Here is a 26,735-nt window from a genome sequence, read left to right as displayed (position 1 = left end):
TGCATTGACATCATGCCTATAAACCCCAATCTGGGATCAGGACCTCATTGTGTTAGGGGCTGTACACACACTCCCACAATGCACAGAAGATAAAAGTCTACTACCACTACCAGTTAATGAAGCTACTCCATTAACTCAAGTGGGTTGAAGCTCAACTTGAAAGTCCTGGATTCAGTATCACTGTCACAAACACAGGCCTTGGTGCTACTCAGTTTGGGAACCCCTGCTCCAAGGTCCAACATGCAGTGGTAGAGTAGAGGAGATAACTCCCACCTCTTCCCACAGTGACTCCCTGCTGAGCTACTTTTGCCATGGAGTTGCCCAGCAATCCCACGGCTCATTGTTGAGTGTCTATAGGAGCAGTAGGCGCTGGTACCAGCTGCCTGGACCCCTGCAACAAAGTAGGTGAGTCTAAATAATGCAAGCGGCTGGAGATGGCTGCTAACGGTAGAGGGTGGCTGCAAAGCTGCAATTTAATGTCGCTGGAGTGGTTTGGCTTCTGTAAAACCACACTTTGGGTGTAAGAATCAAAAAGAAATTTATTCAACGCTTGGTTGGCCCTGGGGGAAAAAAAGCATTAAAATGGCAAGAGATTTATCATGTTGAGATCAGTAAACGGTGAGCAGAGACTGGGGGAGGGAGGGAGAGACCGGGGGAGAGGGGGGGTGGCGGATGAAAGGGGGACGGAAAGCGGAGGGAAGGGAGTTGGAGAAAGAGAAAGCTGGGGGAAAGGAGAGCAGGGGGAAAGGCTGAGGGAGAAATGAGACAGAAAATGGAGAGAAAACAGAACAAAAAGAGAGAATATGCTGTAGGGGGAAGGGAGCAGGAGGCAGAGATACCATAGACAGAACAGGTGAGAGAGGAGGTAGGTGTGGGGGAATAGAGATTGGAACTGGCAGATTGAACAGGCGAGAGAGGGAACAGGCAAAGAACAGGGGGAGAGTTCAGGGAGCACGCTGGGGAAGGCGGGAGCCAGACATTGAGGACTAGAGAGACAGCAGGGGAAGGGCTGGAGGGAGGAAGGAGAGGAATTGACGGCTGGCGGGAGCAGATTGGCACTGGGTTATGAATCAGTTCCGCTCCGAACCATTGGAGACACTTGATGTTTACAAGGATTTTAAAAGCCCAAGACATAAACAGACCTCTTTGTATTTCTGAAATTACAGGGGCAGCTGCAGCAAAGCGATCAATGTGGCTGGAACAGAGAACAGGAGAGTTACAGGGCCCTGGGTGGGCTGGGTGCTTAACCTAAGTGGAATAAAGCTGTGGTCAGGCCCAGAGCAATGACTGTTCTTTGCAGTGCACTGGTAATGACATTGCAGATCCCTGAAGCTTTTCAGGGATTATCCCTGAGGTAGCCCAGCCTTATTCTCAGGAGTCTGCAAGGTCTGAATCATTCAGGCAATCAGAGCAGGCCTGCATTCACAGCCAGCATCAGACCCTCTCACGCATACCCACTGACTGTGCTTAGTGACTCAGCTGCACTAGAGCCAGTGTGGGAAGGACCATTGGAAAATCCTCATTCTCTCCTGCATTGCATGCTGTACTGTTGTTTACACATTGCTGTCAACTGTCAGGATTTTATTACAAGTCTTAAGATACTTGGTGTCTTTCTTCAGGTCCCAGCTCCTGGAGTCATGGGATTAGGTGAAAATCTCAGCTTTTATTTCAAAATGAAAAGTTGCTCATGGTTATGGAGAAAAGCTTGAAAAAAGAACTCAAGTGGACCCTAGAATATCAGAATGCAAATAAAAAGCATTTTTTTTAAATTCATGATTTTAAAACCAGTCTCTTGATTTCTGAATGCTTGGGGTTAGCAATACTCCTTACGCGCTGGGTGTAAAGTGCTACCACATCAGCTTTCTCCTTTCACATCATTGGCAGCATTTTACACCCACTGTGTATGGGTGAAATCCAGGGCACCGGGTGCAAGGCAGGAGAGAATTGTGGAGTATTGATGATGGACTCAGAAGGATTTTGATTGGGAAATGTCAATTTCACCATACACACAATCAAACTGAAAATATTTCCATCAATGGTGATCAAAATGTGCAGATAGGCAAAGTAAGAAAAATGCTGCTTTGGGAACATATTATGTCCCACCCTCATGTGTATAAAGCGTGTTTTGATGTCTGTATTAATGGAGCTGGAGCAGAGGCACCATTTAAATAGTTTTAACTTTTTCAATTGCAGCCTCTACTGTCATTAAATTACTACATTTTTATGCCTTCATAATTTCCCCGCAACTGTGAAAATTTAAATGGCTAAAACTAGAAAAAAATGCTGAAAACCCATAATTTCACACAAGTGTGAAAATTTAAATTGATACAGATATTAAAAAAGCTAAAAAAATAAACTGATTATCTGTTGAAATGATAAAGAATAAAGAAAATTGAATTCTGCCAAGGCTATGTGTTGAAGACGGTGTTAAAATTACAAGCTAGCATTTGAAGCGTAAGGAGTTTCCTGGGCCTGCTTTCATGCTAGCGACTCTGTAGGGAAGCATGTGATTGCAGCAGTCACCCTGCCAGGAGCCAGCCTAGAGCAAAGTGGACTGAGTTGTGTCTCTCTGCCTTAGGAAGCAGCCTGCTTTGTCTCTCTCTGGTTTTGGTTCTTGTGTGTTGAGGTTCTGGATTCTAAGAAATAAAGTAAGGGCTACGTTGCAACTTTCCAGCCATGGTATTTTATGTTTATATGTAACTTCTCGGCTTGTACACCATGAATATAACAAGCAGGGCCCGCTCCAGGCACCAGCTTATCAAGCAGGTGCTTGAGGCGGCAACTCCGGAGCGAGGCGGCACTTTCAGGTATTTGGTGGCAATTCGGCAGAGGGTCCCTCACTCCCGCTGGGAGCAAAGGACCTCCCGCTGAATTGCCGCAGATCACGATCGCGGCTTCTTTTTTTTTTTTTAATTTTTGGCTGCTTGGGATGGCAAAACCCCTGGAGCCAGTCCTGGTAACAAGAATCAGGCCCCAGCTAAGAGGTTCATAAGAAGATTTGTGTTTTACAATCAACTAGAGGCCCCAGCTAAGATCACGGCCCTGTAGTTCTAGGTGATGAATAGAAACAGAGTGAAACAAGCTGATATGAAGAGCTTGTAATCTGGATCCCATTTTACAGGGGGGATATGAGGTGCGGAGAGACTAAGCAATTTGTCACAGATCCCACAGAGTCTGAATTGAACCCCAGTTTCCCAAATCCCTCCACTGCCTTTCATTCCTAGGAGGAGGCCCTCCTCCTTCTCTTAGCAAGAAGGAAAAAGTGGACTCCTACTGGCTTGACTAGTTTAGCTAAAGTACTCGGAGATTTTGGGAGAAAAGCACCAGGGAGTCAAGGAAAATATTCAGTGCTAATAATTCTCTTTATTTGCAGTTATCCACCTACATGAAAGAGGGGTTTTTTGCTGACGCTTTCCTGCTGGGAGCTGAATGCCGCTTGAATCATCTGTCCGGGGGTGACAAGTGCTAATAGAAGTAAGCTATTGCTTTCTGAAGCTCTCTGTTGGAGTTGACATGACATAAGGAGCGCAGATGGACGCATTGGGGGAGGGCTGGGAGCATCTCTGGAGGAGCCTGGGCATGCATGTCACATCCCCTCAGCTCTGCAAAATGGCATGCGCCCAGGTGTTTGCTGTTAGCAGTTAAACAGGTGTCATGCTGGAAATGCATCCCGTGTCCTCTCCTGGGCATATGTACATGCCATCAAGTTCAGAGCCAGACTTCTCCAGAGTTTAGATCTGGCCTGTCTAGTTGTATTGGCAACAGAGAAAACTAGGCTTTAATAAAAGACTAAGAGTCCCTTCTGGATCCCACAATGACCAGCCCCTCGTAACCCAGTCTGGAGGTGTCTCCTGCCAGCCCCTGTGGCTCCCCTGGCCATGCCAGCTCCAACCCTGCTGCCGACTGCTCAGCCATTCTTTAGGGCTCTTTGGGAACATCCATTGGCAGCTACATTCACCACAAACCTTTCCAGCTACACAGGGTCTGGGCAGCTGCAGACCTGAGCAGGGAGTTTGCTCTCCATGGTGAAGCCTTTGCAAAGGACCTGCCATGGGCCCCACATTCCTTAACTAACCTCGGGCTAGAGTCGCTAGACAGAGACTGTACTTTCAGCCCCCAAGGAGCAATCAGGGACTGAGAGTTGTAATTCCCTTCCCAGTTCCCCACCACGTGCCCTTGCTCCTTCTGGCCAGTATGTTGGGGGCAGAGGCAAGGCTCCACCCATCCTTGCCTGCCCATCTGCAGGCAGGGGCTGTCCTCCCATGCCTACATGCTGTGCCCCACTCAGGGCAGTTGGGAGACACACGGGGGCAAGTCACAATCTTGCCCTGAATTAGAAGCTTGCTTTGCTCCCTGGAAATGGTTTCACTCAGTGCAGGAGTGCCACCTTGTGGCCGGGTCTGTGAATTAGCTTTTGCCCCATCTGATGCCCCCTTCCTTCAGTTACTCATGCTGTGACCTCTCTCTCTCCCCACGACTTGGGGTGTTTCCTCTTTGTGACTCACCCCTCTGGCCAGGTCGCTGTATAGTCCTCCCCTTCTGAGGCAACAGAGTGCCACAGATAACAGTCAGGTGCCTGTAGAAAAGGTCTTCAGCCCCAGCTCGGGGCCCCATGGTTCGTGCACCTTCTTGACTTTATGCCACCTTCCCAGGGACTGGAATGGGGAACCTTGTCCTCCCTCTACACTGGTTTCCTATAACCAGCAACCCAAGTCTGCACAGTCCCACTCCTTGTTGCTGCCTCCCTCGGCTTCTTCCTACCCAGCCTTTCTTTCCTGCAATTTCTCTGTGTTGACCCTTCTTTCAGGGCTAGGATTCTGGGCTTATTCTCCCCCTGGGTTTCCTCCTCACAACCCCACAGAAGGTGATGACAGACTTCCTCCCAGCAACCCTCTTCTGCTACAAACGTCCTCTCTTTATAATAACCAGCCTGCTCCTGCCCAGCTCGGCTTCACGGTCAGTAAAGCCCGGCTCTCCCTCCGGGTGTAGCCAGGTACCATAATTGGTCTCTCGGGTCCACAATAACCCATTTAGGGCCTGTGTTGGGTGCACACCCCATCACTCCCCTCTGCAATTCAGCATTGCTGCTGATCCACAACAAAGGCTATTGGCAGGCTGGGAAGCGCAGCAGAATGCTTGCTCAGTTCCAATCTGCTCTACACTCCAGAAAAGCAAATAGAAAGAAGTTTGCTGTCCTGGACTGAGGCAAGAGCCCACTCTCCTGGGCTGGGATGCGGTGTAGTGCGGTGTACCTGGGAATCCCATCCGAAGGCAGAGTACTGCTTGAGTTGACCTGCTACCTTGTGGTGCTTGTGTAGCTGCCCAGTGCACTGTGTGATGCAATGACTGATGGGTCCTCACCAGCAGCGTTGTTGCTGTGGACTTGACTTATCTGAGGATTCCACATTTGTCCACCGGCATGTGCATGTGTGTCCCATGTCCAGCAGTCCACATCTTCATTGCTTTTGACTTTGATTAGTGTGCACCTTGCAGACATCGTTTCACGGTCTTCCCTGATCAAGTTTTATTTGGATCTGGAGCGTTTGTATGTCTGAGCTCTTCAAAGAGTGCAGAACGTGAGCTAGACCTGGGTCCAAACACCCTCTCTTTTCCGTCTCTCATCCCTCCCCCAGACTCTGGTGGAGTTCTGTCTGGACCAATGCTGATCGGGGATTTCTCAACAAAACTTCTGGGTCAGGAAAGTTTCTCAGTTCAGGATGGACTCTCTGGAGAGAGGGGGAGACCTACCCCAGCATAACCAGTAGCTTAATCCCCCACATCCCAGGAGAGTGCCCTAACTGTGGGGCTGTCGAGTCAGCCTCTCTCCCTTTTGGGGCCAATTAATATTTAATTCTTTATACAAAGAACAGCTCCAACAGGAGAAAATGAGATTGAGGAAAAGACTCTCTCGCCCCATGGCTAGAGAAATCACCTGGTGTGGGCCAGGTTCATGGCTCTGCTCTGAATCAGGCCTGGGTCTCAGATGTCCCCAGTGAGGGCCATAACCACTGGTTATTATGGCTATTCTGGGGTAGAGTTTCAGTCTCTCTCTGTTTTTTTCGTTAAAAATTTGGAAAGGTCCCACTTCTGTCTTGATTCAGGAATCAACACATCCAAACTTTTCAGGAAACAGAATTCTTGTTTTCCGGCCAGCCCTCGTCTGGACCCAAACTTCAAATGACTGAATTCCCCTCTCATTCCTAGAGGGAGTCGTCCCAGCCCAGCACAGGGGCTCAGTGGCAGAGGCAATGTTAGGAAAAGCTGCCCTGCCACAGCTAACCTTGCACTCATTCTTCACGTAGAACTTTATAGCCGTATTTTCCCCTCAATATTCCACTGGTGTCAATGGAGTTGACTCCTGGTGCAACTGAGAGGAAGATCAGACCCTTGGCATCCGGGGTTATAAATCTTTTATCAGCACTGAACTGAATATAGATCTTACCCCAAGGGAGTCTCCTTCTACTGGATTGTCTGAATGACGGAAGGGCCAGCAGCTCCCCCAGGGTGAATTCCACCTGCTGGCACTCTCCTGAGTATCTGGTTACCATATGACAGACCTTGTAGCACATCAAAGCAGGGGCAAAGCCAGCCTTGATGGGTGGGAGGCTTCTTCCCCTGTTCAGCATGATGGGGAAAGAGGTTGTCTGAGGTCAGTAATAAACATTTGATGCCCTGCAGCTGCCTGTTGTTGATGTACGAACTAGCAGTCTAGGGGCGGGGGGATTCATTATCCTCTTCCCACCACTTCAAGGTGCTGCCAGATGAGTCTCCCAAAGGGGCCATTTATGAGGCACAAAGAGATGAATAGGACAGTGCCATAGACACAATATTGCTAACCTTGCAGCATCCCGGGGATGCCATTTTTGCCTTCAAACAAGATAAATACTGCAACGTCTTGGGCAATCAGAGGGAAAAAATGTCCCAACCCACAAGAATCCATCATCAAACAAGGGACAGATGCTGTACATCATGGAGCACCAATATAGCCAGCTCTACATCATCATTAGCCATGGGGCAAGAGCGATGAGACAGGAGAGAAGAGAGAGTTTCGTAAGAGTTCAGGATGGAGGAGGCACTCGGCTGCTCTGTCTTGCTGGTGCAGCCCGAGCACACTCTTCCCACGCTGATCCTCTGGGTCCCAACCCTGAGCTGCAGATGCAAATCACGTGCAACACCACTGAAATCGTGGGATTGCACTGCTATATGGGAAGGCCGGGCACTGTAGAAAACCCTCAGACCTCTAGGAACTGTCTCCTATGTCCTATCCTTTGCCCCCTGTGGAGCTGCGCTGCTCCGTAAGGGAACAACAAGTATATGTAATCAGCTTAGTTTGCAGCAAGGGAGATTCAGGTTAGGTATAAAGAAAAACATTCTACTATAGGGACAGTTAAGATCAGGGGCTCTGGAATAATTCATTTATTGGGGGGAGGAGATGGGAGGCTGAGAGCCACTGAACCAAAGTGTAAACCTTGTATATGATGGAAACCACTTCAAGCAAGTGGTTGCGGCAGCACCTCCAGCACCCAGGGTTAGCTCTGAAACTGGTTACCAAGGGAGGTTGGTGGAATCCCTGTCATTGGAGGGTTTTAAGAACAGGTTAGTCAGATACCTGCCAGGGATAGTCAGATAATACTTAGTCCTGCCACAGTTCGGGGGACTGGATTAGATGGCCTATCAAGGTCCCTTCCAGTCCTACATTTCCATGACTGTAATTCACGCACTGACTTATCTCTGTAGGCTGGAACTGGTTGCTTCAAGCTCAACTCTGAATGCTGTGGAAGCCACAAAGGGCACCACTTGACTGTTCAGCCTCTGGAAAGTGCTCCACGTGGAAATTCTCTCTAGGCCTCACCTCCCCCAAACCCCTTCCCCGTCTCCCTCAAGCTCCTTATGGCAGGGAGCAATAGTGAATTGGAGAAGCCTAGTGCCCTCTCCTGTTAAATTCGTTGGACCAAGTTCCCAGGTGGGTCCATCCCTGCCCACTCACCCTTGTGTCTACTTGTTAATTGCAAGAGATCTCTTCCACTTGAAGGACCATGAATAAAAGACAGTGGCTAATGATTAAGGACTAGGAACCATAGTCTCTAGTTAAGCAAAACTCCCACTGACTTCAATGGGAGTTTTGCCTGCCAACGAACTGCAGGGTTGAGCACTAAATTACACCCAGAGACAGTTGCTTCCTCCTTTGGTTATGCTTGCTGTTAACCATGTTTCTCCTCCCTACCCTTCTCCTCTTCAAAACACTTTGTGCTGAATGACTCCAAATATCTCGCAGACATCCCCTCCCAGTCCCCGTTCTCCCTGCCGGGAAAGTAGCTACCTCTTGGATAAGGGATTGTGGTCTCCGAAGACTCACACCTTGTCTTTCCCCCATTCCCACCCGCCACTTCTCTCCCTGCACACATTGTTATAGCGATCCACGTGCTCTTCTATCATTGTAACTTTATTTTAGGCTGCGTGTGTCTGTGTAGGCAGTGTCCCGGTGTGGGATGTCTTTGAGCCGATGGCATGCCATCTTGTGTCTATGTGCTCCCTGTGTCAGTGATGGGTTTGTGTCTGGTGGTGTGATGTCTGCGTCTCAGGGTTTCATCTCTGTACTTGTTGTGTGTTACAGATCTGTGTGCGCCTGGGTACGCACCTGTGGGCTTCTCTGCATCTGTATGTGCCATCTGTGTGCATGGGTTTCAGTGTTGTCACAGTATGTGTGTGTGTCTGCATGTGTCTGGTGGATCAGTGCTGGGTCAATATGTGCATATATCCATGGTGTCTTTTGCGGGGGGGGGGTGCATGTGTGTGAATCAGTGCTGGGGTGTGTGTGTGTGAGAGAGAGAGAGACACTAAGAATCAGTGCTGTGTACTACGTGTATTGGTGTATTGGGAGAGTGTTTTGGTGTCTCTGGGGTGTGTGTGTTTGTCATAAACAGATAGTTAAGGGTTAATATCTCTTTTACCTGTAAAGGGTTAGGAAGCTCAGTAAACCTGGCTGACACCTGACCAGAGGACCAATATGGGGACAAGATACTTCCAAATCTTGGTGGAGGGAAGTCTTTTGTTTGTGCTCTTTGTGGTGTTGTTCACTCTTGGGACTAAGAGGGACCAGACGTCCATCCAGGCTCTCCCAATCTTTCTGAATCAGTCTCTCATGTTTCAAATTTGTAAGTAGCAAGGCAAGGCGGATTAGTTTAATTTTGTTTTTCTCAACTTGTAAATGTCCCTTTTTGCTGAGAGGATTTTACCTCTGCTTGCTGTAACTTTGAACCTAAGGCTAGAGGGGGTTTCCTCTGGTCTATAGGAATCTGATCACCCTGTAAGCATTTCCCATCCTGATTTTACAGAGATGATTTTTACTTTTCTTTCTTTAATTAAAAGCTTTCTTTTTTAAAAACCTGATTGATTTTTCCTTGTTTTAAGATCCAAGGGGATTGGGTCTGGATTCACCAGGGATTAGTGGGGGGGAAAAGAGGGAGGATGGTTAATTTCTCCTTATTTTAAGATCCAAGGGGTTTGGATCTGCGTTCACCAGGGAACTGGTGAAGCTCTCAAGGCTGCCCTGGGAGGGGAAGATTTTGGGGGAAACAAGAAGTGATCCAGACACTGAAATTTCTGGATGGTGGCAGAGTTACCAGATCTAAGCTAGTAATTAAGCTTAGAAATGTCCATGCAGGTCCCCACATTTGTACCCTAAAGTTCAAAGTGGGGGAAAAAACCTTTACAGTGTTTTTGGTGTCTCTGGGGATTGTGCATGTGTGTGCAATGTCTCTGGCAGGGGGTGCCTCTATGTGCTTGTGTGGGGGATGGGCAGGGGTCAGCTGCTGCAAACCTTCCAAGTGATTTGTGGCTCTGACAGGTTGAATTGTGGGTAAAGTGCACTGCAAATGGGCAGCAAATTGGAAGTCTGGCTCCCGGTGGAGAGACCATCCATCACCTCTGCACAAGGCTGCAGCTGCCACCATTTGATCATCCCTCCCCAGATTACACAGAGTTCCTTTGGGTCCTCCCATAATTCACATCCCCCGACGGCCAGAAAGTGTCCCCCCGGCCTCCCCAGTGCTTTAATCTCCTCTGGAAGTGGGGCACTTTGTCACTCCCAGCCTTCACCCTTCCTGCCCTGCCAGCTCAGGAAGCATGGCCATAATACTTCAGGGTCGGTGGCTTTGGATGAGTGATGGAGCAGGGATGGGAAATGATTACATGGGGGCAAGCTGACCCATTCATACTCTTAGCAATTTACCTTCCCTGCATGGAGGGGCACCGGGAAATGGATGTGGCTGCAGTCAGCCTGGGACTATCCAGCTGAGTTCATGCATACCCAGGTCATTCATGCACACAAGCAATGAGGGGGCTGGCAGGGGAGGAAAAACACCCAGTCACAGAACAAAGTCTCCAAAAACTACATTGCCCCTAAACCATTTCCTACAGCACCACCTGGGAGAGGCTGAGACTGGAACGGCCAGGAGCTCTCACAGCCAGTGCTCACATACCATTCCTCATGGCTTCTCCTGCTGGGAGAGACTGGGACCAGTGTCTCTGGGCACTCCCCTCATGACCAGTGCCCCTGCTGGGATAGCAAGGTCTAGGAGAACTGTGAGCTGCCCGTACACCATTCCCAACAGTGTCTCCTGCTTCTGTTAAGTTCCTCTAATGTTGGCTCAGTGTGTTCTGTGATGAGAGAGACTAATACATAGAAAAATATGACCACTAGGAACTGTGGTGGATGGAGATGTGGCAGACAGGTCCACCATCACTGGAATTGTTTTGACTGTTTTACTGTGGCCCCTAAATTGCTTTGATCCAAATGGGGGTTCTGTTCTTGATGCTTGTTAAGCTCTAATCTCAATGTCATTCCTCATTGTTACAGCTGGATGCTGGCCAAGATATTGAAACAAGAAGAAATGAAAATAATTATGAGGTGGCTGAAGGCTCAGCGGAGTAACCTCTAGGCGGGGAGAGCTGGAGTGACCTGACATGAGTGAGGAACTATTTCAAGGCTTACTAAAAAAAGGGGCCAATTATAAATTGTTCCCTTCTAACAGTGGAAGGTTTAGCAAACAGCAACTGGGGTGAAGGTGAATGTGAGGGTAGGAATCTCCAGGAATGTGCCTAGGGACTGAACTTCTGGTTCTAAAGTATGAGTGTCGTCAAGCTGAGTGAAAGTGAGTAGCTCGGAGGCAGTAGCAGACTCATAAAACCTCTGTACTTGGCCTTGGCTCTAGAGCAGTGGTTCATTTTCAAGGTTCTTCTGGATTCTTCCCAGAAGCTTTAGACTTGAGTGGTGTGTCCCCACACCTCCTCTTGGCGGTGTGTAGAGTACATATGCTACGCACACCCCTAGCATGGGACCGTCCCCGCTCACAGAGTCCAAAAGCCTGGGCTCAAACATTCACACCGTAATCTTACAGTCCCACATCCCGAGCTCCACTAGCCTGAGTCAGCTGACAAGAGCCAGCATTTAATTGCTTAATTGTTTAATTGCTGTTTAGACATACACTTAGGGAGTGGCTTCTCTGCACTCTAAGGCCAGGTCTGTGGGACCCAGGCTTGTGGATGTGGTGTTTCCAAACCCGGGCTTAAGCATTCACACTGCATTGTAAACCTGGATTTGCAATTGCTGGACCCGGGAATCACAGCTGTGCTAACACATTCATATTGCACTATGCAGACCTTCTGACATGTGTCTGTGGCTTTATGTACATCCACACAGCAAAATGATAGAGACTTGGACCCTGCTCCTGAGTACTTACTGGCCCGAGTCAGATAGATTTGTGTGTGGACAGAAGTGGGGGTTAGGCTCAAATCTGAGTCAAAGCTTGGACTTAGTGTGCAGTGTAGACATACTCCGAAAGGGTCAGTGTCATCCTGTGACAGGTGCTGTTAATAACCTTAGTCCCAGATTTGGACCTTAGCGTCCAAAATATGGGGGTTAGCATGAAAACCTCCAAGCTTAGTTACCTGCTTGGACCTGGTACCTGCTGCCACCACCCAAAAAATTAGAGTGTTTTGGGGCACTCTGGTCCCCCTGAAAAACCTTTCCTGGGGACCCCAAGACCCAAATCCCTTGAGTCTCACAACAAAGGGAAATAATCCTTTTTCCCTTCCCCCCTCCAGGTGCTCCTGGAGAGATACACAGACACAAGTTCTGTGAATCCAAACAGAGTGAATCTCCCTCTCTGTTCCCAATCCTGGAAACAAAAAGTACTTTCCTATTCCCCCAGAGGGAATGCAAAGTCAGGCTAGCAATCCAACACACAAATCTCCCCTTGATTTCTTCCTCCCACCAATTCCCTGGTGAGTACAGACTCAATTTCCCTGAAGTAAAGAAAAACTCCAACAGGTCTTAAAAGAAAGCTTTATATAAAAAGAAAGAAAAATAAGTACAAATGTTCTCTCTGTATATAGATGATACAACACAGGGTCAATTGCTTAAAAGAATATTGAATAAACAGCCTTATTCAAAAAGAATACAAATCAAAGCACTCCAGCACTTATATTCATGCAAATACCAAAGAAAAGAAACCATATAACTTACTATCTGATCTCTTGGTCCTTACACTTAGAAACAGAAGATTAGAAAACAGAACTACTTCTCCAAAGCTCAGAGAAGGCAGGCAGCCAGCAAACAAAGACCTTAGACACTCAATTCCCTCCACCCAAAGTTGAAAAAATCCGGTTTCCTGATTGGTCCTCTGGTCAGGTGCTTCAGGTGAAAGAGACATTAACCCTTAGCTATCTGTTTATGACAGGTGCCGAGTGGGATTGTCAACAGCACCCTGTCAACTCATTCCCATTGATTTCAATGGACCTTAGCACTTATGAAAACCCCACTAGTTCTCTACGTACCTTTAAAAATCTGGCCTAGGTGACTTATCCAAGGTCACACAGAGTATTGGTGGCACTGTCAGAACTTCAACCCCATTCCAGTGCCTTAACCACAAAGCCATCCTGGCTCTTAGCATGGGGGCCGGAACAGCTGTTCCAGTCCTGAGACCCCATGCAGCTCTGCCTGTACCCCTCGCTCCTGACCTCCTGTTCGTTTAGCCCTGGGCCCTGAGACAGTTCTGCTGATACTCTCCAATCCTGATCCACTTTATTCCCTGCCATTCTGGTCAGAGACTTAAAGCAGTTCTGCCTCTGTGCTTTCAACATGACCTGGTGCACCCCTTCTGCAGAACTGAATTGTGTAGTCATTGGAGGCTTTTCGCTGTGGACCAAATCACCCCCTAGGGGACTGGATTGAGATCTCCAAACTCATTCCACTTGTATTGGGAAACCTAGAAGTCTCCAGATATGTGAGGTGCTTCCCACAACTCGCCACCAAGACAAAAAGCTCCAAAATTAACATTGAAAGAGACAAGTAGGAAAGTCTGCAGGAAAATCAATTAATGATAAAACCCTTCAGCAAACACATGCAATTTTATCATTTTATGCTGCCATCTAAGCAGTAAAATATATGTGTGTGTTATGTATATTAAATTACATCTCCAAGATGCTGGGTCAGAAATCTGTGCTCCTGCAGCCTGCTTTTTAATCTCCTATTAAACAATACATCTTCTGATTGCTTTTGTCGGCTCTCTAAATTTGATAAATGAACTAACCATCTTCTCCCATTGTTCATATATAAATAAGTGTTGGATCAATACAGTGCACCTTAAAAAAGCCCCTGCCTTTGAAAAATGAGAGGAGTGAAGTCTTGCCAACAAATGCAAGAAAATTATGACTTTGTGCCTCCAACACTGTTCATAACCAGAAAAAAACTTCCATTAAATGTTCTGTGGCACCAAAAAAATTGGGTCAATGGGGACTATATGAGCTTTTATTTTCTGAGCTGGGGAGTAGCTCTGTCTGGGTGTCATTCATCCCCACACTCTCCTACACTCCACGGCTAAATTTTGGGATGAAGTTAGGTCACCAGTTACTGCAGTTGCCACAGCCTTGTAATGTTTGTGATGTCCCTGTGATCCTGGCAGACCAGATGCCCATGCACGCCAAAGCTCCAGGCCAATTCACCTGTATATTAGTATAAATCAAAGTGATTGTTAAATTTATGAGAGTATAGTTGGTGTTTAAACTTCATGAAAGCTAATGAGATGTTACTTGCATTGTTTTCACGTATCTGTATCCAGCTATAATGTAGAACAAACATTTACATTGTGTATACTCCTGTAATCAAATAACCCATCAAACGAGAAAGAAGCCTTGTATAATGATGTGATGCAGTAGGGACTGTCTGTGTGGGGAGTGGGAGAGCAGGGGAGGACTTTAGGGGATGGACGATGCCAGGGCCTGTAACCTGAGCTAGGTAAGGGAGGGGAAAGGTCAACACCTTTGCCCGGGAAGGGGACAAAGGAAGGGAGTGGCAGGAGGGAAGCAGTTTGAGTTTGGGCTTGGGGCTGTGTGGGCGGAATTCAGGGGATCCTAGCTAGGATCCAAGCACCCTGAAAGCCCAGAAGGACTCGGTGGAGGGGTCCTGACTGTGCCTGCAAGCTCTGCTGTAACCTGTGTTCCTGTTGTCCAATAAACCTTCTGTTTTACTGGCTGGCTGAGAGTCACTGTGGGTCCCAGGAAGAGGGGTGCAGGGCCGGACTCCCCCACACTCCGTGACAAATGCAAATGAAGAACTTTAACAGACAGATGCTAATTTCAAAGCAAGTGGTCATTGTGTGTGATGATCGGAGGTCAAAGACTCAAAATACATTCCTCGCTCTCTGTCTTCAAAGGAAAAGCCCACATGGGTAGTGACCCTGTCAGCTTGTTTTCTGTGAGAAGAGGCTATAAGTATGGATTCAGGGAAATATCCTTCATCTCTGGACTGTTTGGCTTCTCACAGGGTGGAATAACGGAATGAGAAGACTGAGATCCCCAGAGTTATTCTGGGTAGCCTGGAGAGACTTTTGGGAAACTGGTAGATTACTTTTCAGAGTAGCAGCTGTGTTAGTCTGTATGTGCATAAAGAACAGTAGTACTTGTGGCACCTTAGAGACTAACAAATTTATTTCAGCATGAGCTTTTGTGATCTACAGCTCACATCCAAAGGAGTGAGCTGTAAATCGCGAAAGCTCATGCTGAAATAAATTTGTTAGTCTCTGAGGTGCCACAAGTACTCCTGTTCTTTTTTTGGTAGATTACTACATCTCTGCTACCATTTGGACTTCTAGACTGTGCCTCACCCATACATATGTTACTGGCTTTAACCTCTCAATAACTCTCATTTCTTTTTCTTAACTAATTAACCTTTAGGTAGTTTACTATAGAATTGGCTACCAACGTTGTCTTTGGTGTAAAATCTAGGGCAGGCTACCAAATGATCTGGGGTAAATGACTGGTCTCTTGGGAGTGGAATCAGTTTAAATGTGGTTACGTTTGGTGTAAGTGACCTTTTATCACAAAGTCCAGTTTGTGGCAGGATAGACTGGAGAGTCTAAGAGGACTGTCTGTGACTTCATCATAAGATTGTTATAGTGATCCAGGAGTTCACATTTGTTACTGGCTTGGTGAAATCTGGTTATAGAACACACCACTAGTTTGGAATGTCTTCCCTGTTTTCTGACAGTCTGCCCTAAAGTAGGCACTCACGGTCATGAGTGACTCCAGACAGCGTGACAGTCTTTCTTTAGTGACTGGTGCACATAGAACATAACAGTCTACTATTGTTACTAGCTAATGGAGTCACTCTTGTCGCGCAAGTGGTAGAGGCCTGTGCAATGTTACTGAAGGGGATCAGTCACTATGACTGTAGTACACTTGAAAGTGTTATGCTCCCACCCTGTAATGGCTGGCTCACATAGAGGATAATAGTTTACTACTGCTATCATATAGAGGAATTATTCCTTAAGTTCAAGGGGCAGCAGATCTGTGCTATGGGGATGAAGGTCCTGGATGCAAACCCTGCTAATGACCCGTGTAGGAGGCTTCACTGGAATGACTTCACTGGAATGACGTCTGATTAAGACTGGCATCACTGAGTAAATAATTTGTCCCTGTCTTTGAAAATGCACCAACCTTTGTTCACCACCACCTCCTATCTGCTCTTCCCTGGTGGAAGAGCCTTCTTCACTGCAGCGCCTGATGGTCTCCCTCTCTCTCCTCCTCCTCCTCAGTTCTCCATCATCAAACCCCACCTCAGCATGTCGCTTCTCTCCCCTGCCTGTGCTTCATTCATGCAAGATTTCCAACTGGACTTTTCAGCCCTCGGGGGTTTGGAGAGGCTGCCGGAAGCTATCTGGCACCAGGAAGGAGAGACTGTTTTGGCAGAAGACTGGGTGTCAGGACAGCCTGCCAGAGAGAGACTAAAGGAGCTCCAGCTATTCAGTTTATCCAAAAGAAGATTGAGGAGGAGACTAGATCATAGTCTATAAGGCCCAGATCCTTAAAGGTAGATAGGCACCTAAGTACAGTACCTTTTAGAGCCCTGTCTGAGGTCCCTTCGTGGAGAGCAGATTTCTGAGATTAGGGCGTTTTTTGGTTTAGCCAGAAAAGGCAGAATGAGAGCCAGTGACTGGAAGCTGAAACTCAACAAATTTAGCTGGGAAGTAAGGTGCAACTTTGTAACAAGGAGAGTCATTTAACCATTGGAACGACTTGCCCGGGACCTGATGCATTCTCCATCACCTGGAGTGTTCAGATCAAGCTTGGAGGTCCTTTTCGAAGAAATATGCCCTGTAGTTGAGCTACAGTATCAGGCTAGAGGCAGGAATTACAGAGCAACATTCTCTGTCCTGTGTTGTGCAGGAAGGTCAAACAAGATGGTCTGAATGATCCCTTGTGGCCTTCAAGTCTGAGTGAAATCCTGGTCCTGCTGAAGCCACTAGAAGTTTTGCTGTTGACTCTAATGGGGGCCAGGATTTCACCCTATAAATCTCTCCTCAGCTTTGCTACTGCCTCACTAATTAACCTTGGACAACTCATGTAACCTCTCTGTGCCTCCATTTTCCTATCTTTTCAAATAGGGATGGTCCTACTGACCTACCTCCCAGGAGAGGGATTGGGGTGAATCAATGTTGATAAAGTGCACTGAGATCCTCAGCAGGAAAGCGTGCGAGGGGCCTTCCTTGCCATGTTAAATGGGCTCTCTCGTGCACACATGGCTGTCAAGCAGGGTAGCGTCATTGCAGTCCCTGGCATTGTTCCAGATTCCCGCTGGAGGAACTGAGATGGGAACATGGCTCAGAGACTCTTTGAGCCTGATCGGGTTTGCTCCTCCCTGGTATGTCTCCTCAGTAATGAGTAGAAGGGGGGTAGGGGCCTTTGGGTTCTGGACAGACTCCGCTCCTGCTGCCAGTCTTATCGCTGCAGAGGTTCTCTGCTCCTGCTGTGGGAAGGAGGGAAGCAGGCAGTCTAGTTTAATGAGTATTGGAGCCCAGATCCTTTAACACTCCATTTCTAGGGCCCAACACTCGGTTATAGGCTATGAATTTTTGCAGCTGTTGATTAAAGGGGAAATAAATGTCCAACTCTGTAAAGCCATTGACCTCGATCTCTGGTAGCAACATCCACGCTGCCCCCTCCCTTCTCATCCCTGTCAGCTCCTCCCAAGACAGCAGCTCCCTCCTTACCTTGGTGAAACATGGGCACAGCTAAATGCTTCCTGGTGCATAACTACAGAGAACATCAGATAGCCGCGGAGCTGTGAGTGGGCACGGAGTGTGGCCCTGCAACTGTGAACGATCCTGAACAGACCTACATATGCTGTGTTTGTGTTATGGGGAGAATACGGCCCCTTCGTGGGGCATAAATCTAAGAGTGGGACTGTGCTTGTGTTGGACTGACATTCCAAGGAGGAAAAAATATGCCAGGCGGGGGAATTCCTTCCCCAGAGCCATGTAAATCACTGGCTCAGCCAGTTACAGTTAGATCAAGCCTTATGCAGCCAGGGGCAGTAGCTGGGCTAACAGTGACCTCTGCCTGCTCTGCAAATTTCAGATGGATTTACCCCAGGCTGTCTGTCCTCCTCCTCCCTGCAAGCACTTCACGCTGCCAGCTGCTTCACATGTCAGCAGCTGATGGACTGATGCGCAGGTGCCAGGCAGCTGCCTCGTGTAACAGAGACACAGGAGTGGATCATGGAGTGGGAGTTGGGAAGGGGAAGGGTGGAAGGGAATGTAAGGCAGGGTGGGGGCGGCTATGTGGGGGAGGAAGGGTGAGAGACAGGCACAGTCAGGGGAGGAAGAAAAGGACACAGATTGAATGGCTGAGTCATCATCGCTTTGTTACCAAGGGAGAGAGTGCGATTCCTGCCCAAGACTCATGGCTATTGGAAATGGAGGGCTTTGAAAGAAGTGGTATCATATAGGGCAGGGGTGAGCAAACTACAGCCTGGGAGCCGCATCCAACCCCCCAGACGTTTTAATCCAGCCCCTGAGCTCCTGCCGAGGAGTGGGGTCTGGGGCTTGCCCCACTCTGCACGGCTCCCAGAAGCAGTGGCACGTCCTCCTCTTCAGCTCCTACGCGTAGGGGCAGCCAAGGGGGCTCTGCACGCTGCCCTCGCAGTTCCCATTGGCTAGGAACTGTGGCCTGTGGGAACTGCAGGGGCGACGCCTGCGGACAAGGCAGTGTACAGAGCCGCCTGGCTGCGCCTCCACTTAGAAGCTGGTCGGGGGAGCCTGGAGTGGCTTGAACCTCTACCACAACTGCATGTAAGTTGAGAGGGGAAGGGGGTGTATATTTTGTAGTGTGATGAGTGCCTGGGGGAAGGAAGGGAGTGTGGCTTGCAGCTTCTCTAACCTCACTCCCATTAGGGCTACCCCTAAATGTCCAGGGCCAAAGGGGGAGGGATCAAAACACAGCCCCTCCCCTTGGAATAACTTTCTCACACACCCTGTGGACTTTACAGTCCCTAATTGCTTTCCCTTCTCAAGTCGGTTGGGTCTACAGGTGTTTGCTGCCATAGGTCTGCATGGCAGCATACTCGAAGCTTACTCAAGGCAGCTATGTTATTGTGTTTAACTGTACACGGAGCACAACCTATTAATTAGCACCACCTCGTAGCCAGTAAATGAAAACCCGAGCAGCTTGCTCAGTCTCCGTAAGGTATTTGGGGCCACTGGGATGAACGTCCCAGAGGCAGGAGCCGTGTTTGCTTGGCTTATTAACCAGGGGAGCAGAGGAGGAAAGTTTGTGGCATGTGACTTTGGTCTTTGGTGCTGGATCCGCAGCCCTGGAGACTGAATCTATAGCTCTTAGGTAGTCATATGGCCCTGCCTCAGGAGAGATGCCACGGCCTGAGTAGAAATAGGCCCCAGTGCTGTCACATGCTTAATCAGAGAGGGGGAGAGTGGGGGCTGGATCTATAGGATGGAGTGTAACCGAGCGAGTGCACCTCAGGGTTTAGGGGGCGTGATCTGAGCCCTACTCTCATGTTGGGTGGAGCCAGTGATGTCACAAGAACCTTGCATTAGGGGGATACTCCTCCTCCTCTTTATATTTCACCTGTGGAATTGAGCTGCTTCTCTCTCCATGCTGTGCCTTGTGGGGTGGAGGAAGGTGGCGTGATGGGTGAGGTTGGATGATGCCCTGTCCTGCCAGGTGTTGGGCTGGATCCTGATGGCAGCCATGCCGGCGGAAACATTGAGTAAGCAAAGAGGCTGCTTTGGATTTACACTGCTGTTAGCGAGAGCAGAGTCTGGCCCCTCGTCGTTGGGGTTATCAGGAGCCGGGGCGGCTCCAGGCACCAGCGCAGCAAGCACATGCCTGGGACAGCAAGCGGCGGGGGCGGCCTGCCGGTGGCTGTGAGGGCAGCAGGCAGGTGGCTTTCGGCAGCGCACCTGCAGGAGGTCTGCCAGTCCCGCGGCTTCGGAGGCAACTTGGCGGCGGGGACACCGGTGGCGCGGGACCAGCAGACCTCCTACAGGCGCACCGTGAAAGTCGCCTGCCTGCTGTGCTTGAGGCAGCAAAAAACAGAGAACTGCCCCTGTCAGGAGTTGCACCGCAGTTTGGCTGGTGCAAATGAAGTTGCATTTACTCACTGGAGGTCGTCTGGCTGAGGGACACAATGCTCCTTGGATGATATGCGAGTCAGGATGGTGAAGGGGGAGACAGAGGCTGCATTTCCCAAAGAAATTCCATTAATCTCCACTTTCCCCTCACCAAACTTCTCAGCTCCCCTCCCTAAACTCCTTAATCCTGCTGGCTTGTGTAGCCTGCAGCCGAGAGATTCTTAGCCTGGCGTGGTGTGCGTGGGAAAGCCGAGCGGGTGGGAGAGGAGTGGGGAACTTGGTGGGACTGGCGGCAGTTGGGACAACCCTGGCTGGACAGGAGAGGAGCCCACATGCTGAGCGGACACTGGGTTGCTCCTGTCCTTCAGAATCATTGGCACTCATTGGCTAGCTTAGGGAGGAAGGGAGATAATTGGTTCCTTGCTTTCCCCTTTCATTAATTTAAACCCTAGTTTGGGCCATGTGGTGCCACTGTGTGTGCCATTCAGTGTGAGGGAATGGACCGGGCAGGGTTCTGATACTGGGCATGGTAGGAAGGCGGGGTGTGATCAAGCTAGTTGCTCACACCCCCCTGAGGCCAGTTTCCAGTGTAGTTAAAAGGAACGGTTCCCTGAAGTAAAAGACCTGGGTGCTCACTGATGAGCCTGGAGCTCACGGGATTGGGGAATACCTTGTGGCCTGCACGGGCTGAGGTTCCCCCTTTTAGTACCCTCTGTTACGGGTTGGATCACAGAACTCGTCTTGGGAGTTGCCACCTGATGTGCCAAGACTACCTCTTTACCCCTGCCTTCCCTGCCGGCTCAGGACTCCAGCACCCTGTCTTGCTGAGCCAGACACTCCTGTCTGCTCCAACAAAGACCCAGGGTCTGAATTACTTGCCCCTAAGCTGCAGGCTTACCTGAAAGCAGCTAACAGAAGTGTTCCTGTCTTTAACACTCAGATGCCCAACTTCCAATGGGGTCTAAACCCAAATAAATCCGTTTTACCCTGTATAAAGCGTATGCAGGGTAAACTCATAAATTTTTCGCCCTCTACAACACTGATAGAAAGAGATGCACAGTTGTTTGCTCCCCCAGGTATTAATACATTCTCTGAGTTAATTAATAAGTAAAAAGTGTTTTTATTAAATACAGAAAGTAGGATTTACGTGGTTCCAAGTAGTAACAGACAGAACAAAGTAAATCACCAAGCAAAATAAAATCAAATGCGCAAATCTATGTCTAATCAAACTGAATACAGATAAGATCCTCACCAGTTCCAGAATGCTCCTGTTTACAGACTAATCTCCTTTTAGACTGGGTCCAGCAATCACTCACACCCGTTTGTTCCAGTTTTTTCCAAGTATCTTGGGGGGTGGAGATGCTCTCTCTTTAGCCAGCTGAAGACAAAATGGAGGGGTCTCCCACGGGTTTAAACAGACTTTCTCTTGTGGGTGGAGAGCCCTTCCTCACCCTTATGCAAAGTCCAGCTCCAAAATGGAGTTCTCGAGTCACCTGGTCAAGTCATATGTCCATGCATGACTCACAATTTTTACAAGTAGCATCCATTGTTTACATGCTACCTTGAAGGTCCTCAAGTTAAGTAGACTTCTTATGTGGATTGGAGCATTCCAAGATCCATTGTCCTTTAAGTGTTTCTTGATTAGGTACTTAATTTCAACATTCCTTTCTCTAGGAACTGACCAAATGCTCTACGAAGGTTATTTAGGAATCAAGCCAATGCACAGCCAACATTCATAACTTTGAATACAAAAATGATACATGCATACAAATAGGATTAATACATTCAGTAGATCATAACCTTTGAAATATGTTACATGGCATATATAGCATAAAACACATTCTAAGCATATTTCCATAAAGCCTTATGGGAGATACCCTCTGCCCCCATCCTGGGCTGCAGGGAGAGTGGGGCTCAGAAGAATGAGCTGAGTTCTAGGGTAGGCTGAGGAGGCCGGGTTATGGGTCGTATGGCTGGAGACTCCGGAACTGAAACCACTTAAAACGCCTCGCAGATGAGAGTATGGGGGGCAGGGTGGGTTGTGCCGCTCCCCTGCGTTAAATTGAATAAAGTTGACAGGCTGGTGCATAAAATCCATCTCCTTGGTTGTCCTCAGTTGCTACCGAACCTACGCCGAAGGATCTCAGCTGGAAGGCCGGGCTGCAGCACACCCACGGGATGAGGACAGCACCCCATAGAAGCCAGGGATGGGAGAAGCATCCTTAATGCATTGGGGGCTGGAGGCTCCGTGAGCTCATCCATCGTGTCTCCGTTTTTTGCATAGCTCGTGAGTTAATTGTTCTAATTGCAGGGGGGGCTACAGCGGAGTCCCTGGCTCTTTCTCTTCTACAGTGGCTTCTGTTGTGTCTCACTCGCCTAGGTGGAGAATCTTTGACATGTGGTATTTCTAGTTGCTTCAGGCCGAGAGAGAGAGGGAGGTAGTTGAGAAAGAGAGCAGCAGAAAGAGAATGAGACTGAGATCAGTCACTAGCCAGCTTGATAACAAATTCACTAACACAGGGAACAATTTTTCCCTGACGCTGCCAATTCGTCAATGACTGACGCTGAGGGCCCCAAAGAAGGGGAACTTTGACTCTGCAAAAAACCTTCTGCTGAAGCAGAATTGCTTTATTTAAGGCTACGTCAGGCATGTTTAAATATTAAAGGCTGAGCAATAATGGATGATATTAGTTTAGGTTGTAAGTGCCAATCGGAGCCCTCATTTACCGAAGGCAAGTGGTTGTGGGCATGTGTGTGTTTGTTCCTGATTGTAGATAAAGTGGGGAAATCTCTTAAGAACTCCAAGAGGGGTGGGAAGAGAGAGAAGGATTCGACTGTCTCTTACCTCAGTGATAAATCCCGAGTAATCCCAATGCAGTTACTCCAGATTTACGCTGGTGTAACAGAGCAGAATCTGACACGATTCGGTACGACTACTGATGTAAATCAACGTTGCTCCACTGACCTCAGCGGAGGTCTGTGTCGCTGATCTAGGCTCATTGCTGACCTACCTTTATTACTACTTATTTGTATAATGACAGTGCCTAAAGGCGCCGATCAGGATCGAGGCCTCATTGTGCAGGGTGCTGTACAACACACAGTGAGAGACCATCCTTGCTCTGACAGGCTTGCAAGCTAAATAGACTCTGAGTGGGAGGGGAAACTGAGGCTAAGGGCAGGGGAAGGGGACAGACACACAGCAGGTCAGTGGTAGCACCAGGGATGAGAGCCCGGTCTTTTGACGCCCAGTTCCGTGGTCTGCCCACTAGACTATCCTGCCTCTCTGCTTGAGTCTCTGTTCAGCCTGACACAGTTGGAATATCCTATGTGAGGAGTGCAGGAGCCTATGTCTCATAATAAAACACCCTCATCGGCATATTAACATTTTGCACTTAGGAATAACATGTGTGGCACCTGCAGGACATCCAGGATGGGAAGTCTAACATCATTCAATGGATCCTCTCTTGGCTGGATTTTCCTCTCACTTTAATGCAATGCAACTTCATTGACTTCATTGGTGTCACTTCTGATTTGCAGTTGCATATGTGAGAAGTGAATCCAGCTTCTCTGAGGCAGTCAGGGATAATGCTAGTGCGGTTGCCCTGCATGGTGCTTTACAACAAGAGAATCACTTTAGTATAAGTGGCTGAGGCACACAACCCAGTTGATTAATGGTGCTGAAGTTGGGGGAGGCTCCCCAGCTGCTGGGAGCCTGATCCTGCGATGTGCTGTATGCCTCCTGTGAGGAAAAAAGCACCTTAAACTCTTGCTGGCTTTGCTGGGAGCTGAGGGTGCTCAGCACCTTATAGGATTGGGGACCGTGGTCTACAACAGGGGTAGGCAACCTATGGCATGTGTCCCAAAGGCGGCACGTGAGCTGATTTTCAGCGGCACTATCACTGCCTGGGTCGTGGCCACTGGTCTGGGGGGCTCTGCATTTTAATTTAATTTTAAATGAAGCTTTTTAAACATTTTAAAAGCCTTATTTATTTACATACAACATTAGTTTAGTTACATATTATAGACTTATAGAAAGAGACCTTCTAAAAATGTTAAAATGTATTACTGGCACGCGACACCTTAAATTAGAGTGAATAAGTGAAGACTCGGCACAGCACTTCTGAAAGGTTGCCGACCCCTGGTCTACAACCTCACCAGGATTAGGTGAAGCATGTTTGCACCCGAAGTGACTTGTCTGAGCATGAGGGATGCAAGATGTTGAGCTGTGATGGGGTCATCACATTCTACCCAGATGCTGCTTTCAGTTCCTCAGCAGTTCCCATCTCCCCCTGCTGAGGGAGCTGAGCCACTGACTCAGAAACGCCCCCCCCATTTCCCCCACGGGATGTGGCTTTAGTTCTTTGTGGTTATGGAAGGAGACACTGCAGCAACACAGGCTCACCATATAACCTTGACAAGGGCCTTGGGGGCTGGAACGCAAGCCTTTTTCCCAGTGCACTCAAAACTCCAGGACAAAGACACAGCCTACAGAGTAGGAATGCTGGGGTCTGGCTATGTGAAAGTTTAACACTTGGCTTCTCGCCATGCATAAAGAGGCTTTGTAAATGACTAAGAATAACCCTGTGCTTCTACTGTCAAGCTCTTTGGGGCAGGGGACTGTCTTTTTTCCCGTGTTTCTCCAGCACTTGGCACAGGGAGGTTCTGGTCCATGATTAGGGTTCCTAGGTGCTGGGACAGTACAAATACAAATAATAATAGTGTGGGAAGGATTCTATTTTGTTTCCATACACAACAAGCAAAATGTGCCCTAGAGCTTAAGAGGAAGAGGTAGAGCTGGCTGAAAAACAGATTTTCTGACCCACCAAAAGAAATCAGATTTTGGGGAAAAAATAAATCCCATATTGGGGCAAAAAGCCAGAATTTCAAAAGTTTTTGCAAAATGAAATGCTGAGGAAAAAATTAGTTTCAGGACAATCAAAATGTTTTGTACCATTTTAAATGTTTTCATTTTTTAAATATAAAATAAATTTAGAAATGAAAATTTGTTTTGAAACAAAGAGTTGAATCTTTTTGTTCAGAAACAATCAAAACAAGATGTTTTGACATTTTGAAAACACTTTCCCCCCAAAAAAATTTAACGAAATATTGCAATCTGTAGTTTTGTGAAAAAAATTGGCTTTGACAAAATGGTATTTTTAACAGAAAACTGTTGTGACAAAAATTTCCCAACTAGCCTGTAGCCTGTTGTAGGGGAAACAAGAAAAAAGAAACAAATGTTGGAAAGTCTCCAGGAGAGAGCACAGTGTGTCTTGTTGCATAACATGCTGCAGCAACTCTGAACAAAAATGGCAGCTGCTGAGCTCAGCCTGCAGAGAAAACTCTTAGAAATTTAAAGGTGTAGGATGCAGAAAATGAAAGGCATCAAAGTTTCATAAGTGCATGCACAGATGGCAACGCTTTTAGTAGGTCATTGGGAGTGTGGTGGGTTCATTTCAGCTACCACTGAAATATGGCTGCAGATAAAGGGCAGATGGGAAAGGACTACTCTTCTGTGCCAGTGAAGCACCATCCCCTGGAGGGGGACGATAGGGTCGAGAAATGTAATGATTTCCAAGTACATGAGCAAATATTTACAGGTGCCAAGACAAAAAATATATATCTCCGGTGTTGTCTCCAGGAGAGCTGGGAGCAGCAAAGCCCCCCTCACAGCTCCATTTGTGTTATTGATTTATAAAGACTATGTATATCGATTTTCACAGGCCATGCGTCTGCCAAGGATGCACAGCTCTGACTTTCGCTTGTGCTGGCAAGGGGTTGCAGAGACTGCTCCAGCCATGGATTTTGACACTCCATGTTCTACAAAGTTATGGAACGATGCCTCTGAAACACTCCCGTGAGCTAGAGTAAATGCCACACAAACGGGGAGTCCATTCCAGGTGAGGGATGGGGGGAATCCAGCCTGGGCTTTCCCCAGGACTGTCCTGGTGTTAATGCAATGGAAGCAGGGCCACCCAGAGGATTCAGAGGGCCTGGGGTCTTCAGCAGCGGGGAGGCCCCTGTCGCCGAATTGCTGCCGAAGACTTGGCACTTCGGCATTGGGTCCCAGGATGGAAGGACCCCCTCACCACGGGTCTTCAGGGTACTTCAGTGGTGGGTCCCAGAGCGGAAGGACTCCCTCGCCACCGAATTGCTGCCGAAGACCCAGAGCAGAAGAAGCTCCGTGGGCCCGTGCCCCGTGAGTGTTTTCCAGGGCTCCCAGAGCAAGTGAAGGACTCTGCTCCAGGGGCCCTGAAAAACTGTTGTGGGGGCCTGAGGAAAACTGCCCCACTTGCCCCCGCCTCCCCCACCCTGGCCGCCTTCAATGGAAGCCTAGGAGATGTCTTTGCAGGTAAAGATCTCCCTTTGAGCTGCTTAATTTATTTGGAGTAAATAGGAGAATCTGGGCTGGATTTCTGTGCCCGCCTGGAATGGATCCAGCTGGGCGATGTGCAAGTAGTTACAGCTTCTAATGGGATTTGGTGGTCAGAATGGCTTGTTAGACTGGGATGCCTTTTAAGTAGCCATGAAAGGTAGCTAAGCCAGATGTGAAATTAAAGGCAGTGGCCACCAAATGCTGTTCACTGACTCACTGTAACACAACTGAAAATGCTGATCTCTACACTAAACCCTGATGCCAGTGAACAGCAAAATCCCCACTGATCTGAATGGGACTGGGATTTGTCCCTCCATGTCTTCAAGCTTGTGGAGAGCATAACATGGATTAAATCTACAGCTGAGCAAGGGTTTCCCAGTACTTTAGCTTGAGGCACTGGGAAAAACCCTCCTCTACTTGAGTCTGGGTCTGGC

General features: G+C 48.3%; 1 protein-coding gene across 1 annotated transcript in view; it reads left to right on the top strand.

The window, feature by feature from the left end:
- Window positions 1–21,151: 21,151 nt before the first annotated feature.
- The window catches only part of MLN (motilin), a 53,539-nt gene continuing 47,955 nt past the window's right edge, over window positions 21,152–26,735 (top strand). The window contains exon 1 of the mRNA XM_050953125.1: window positions 21,152–22,215. The gene's annotated coding sequence lies outside the window, so the exon portion shown is untranslated. The remainder of the gene's footprint in view (window positions 22,216–26,735) is intronic.

This window comes from Gopherus flavomarginatus, chromosome 5 (assembly GCF_025201925.1).
Source record: "Gopherus flavomarginatus isolate rGopFla2 chromosome 5, rGopFla2.mat.asm, whole genome shotgun sequence".
Taxonomy (NCBI): Eukaryota; Metazoa; Chordata; order Testudines; family Testudinidae; genus Gopherus; species Gopherus flavomarginatus.
This window is presented reverse-complemented; position numbering and strand designations above follow the sequence as displayed.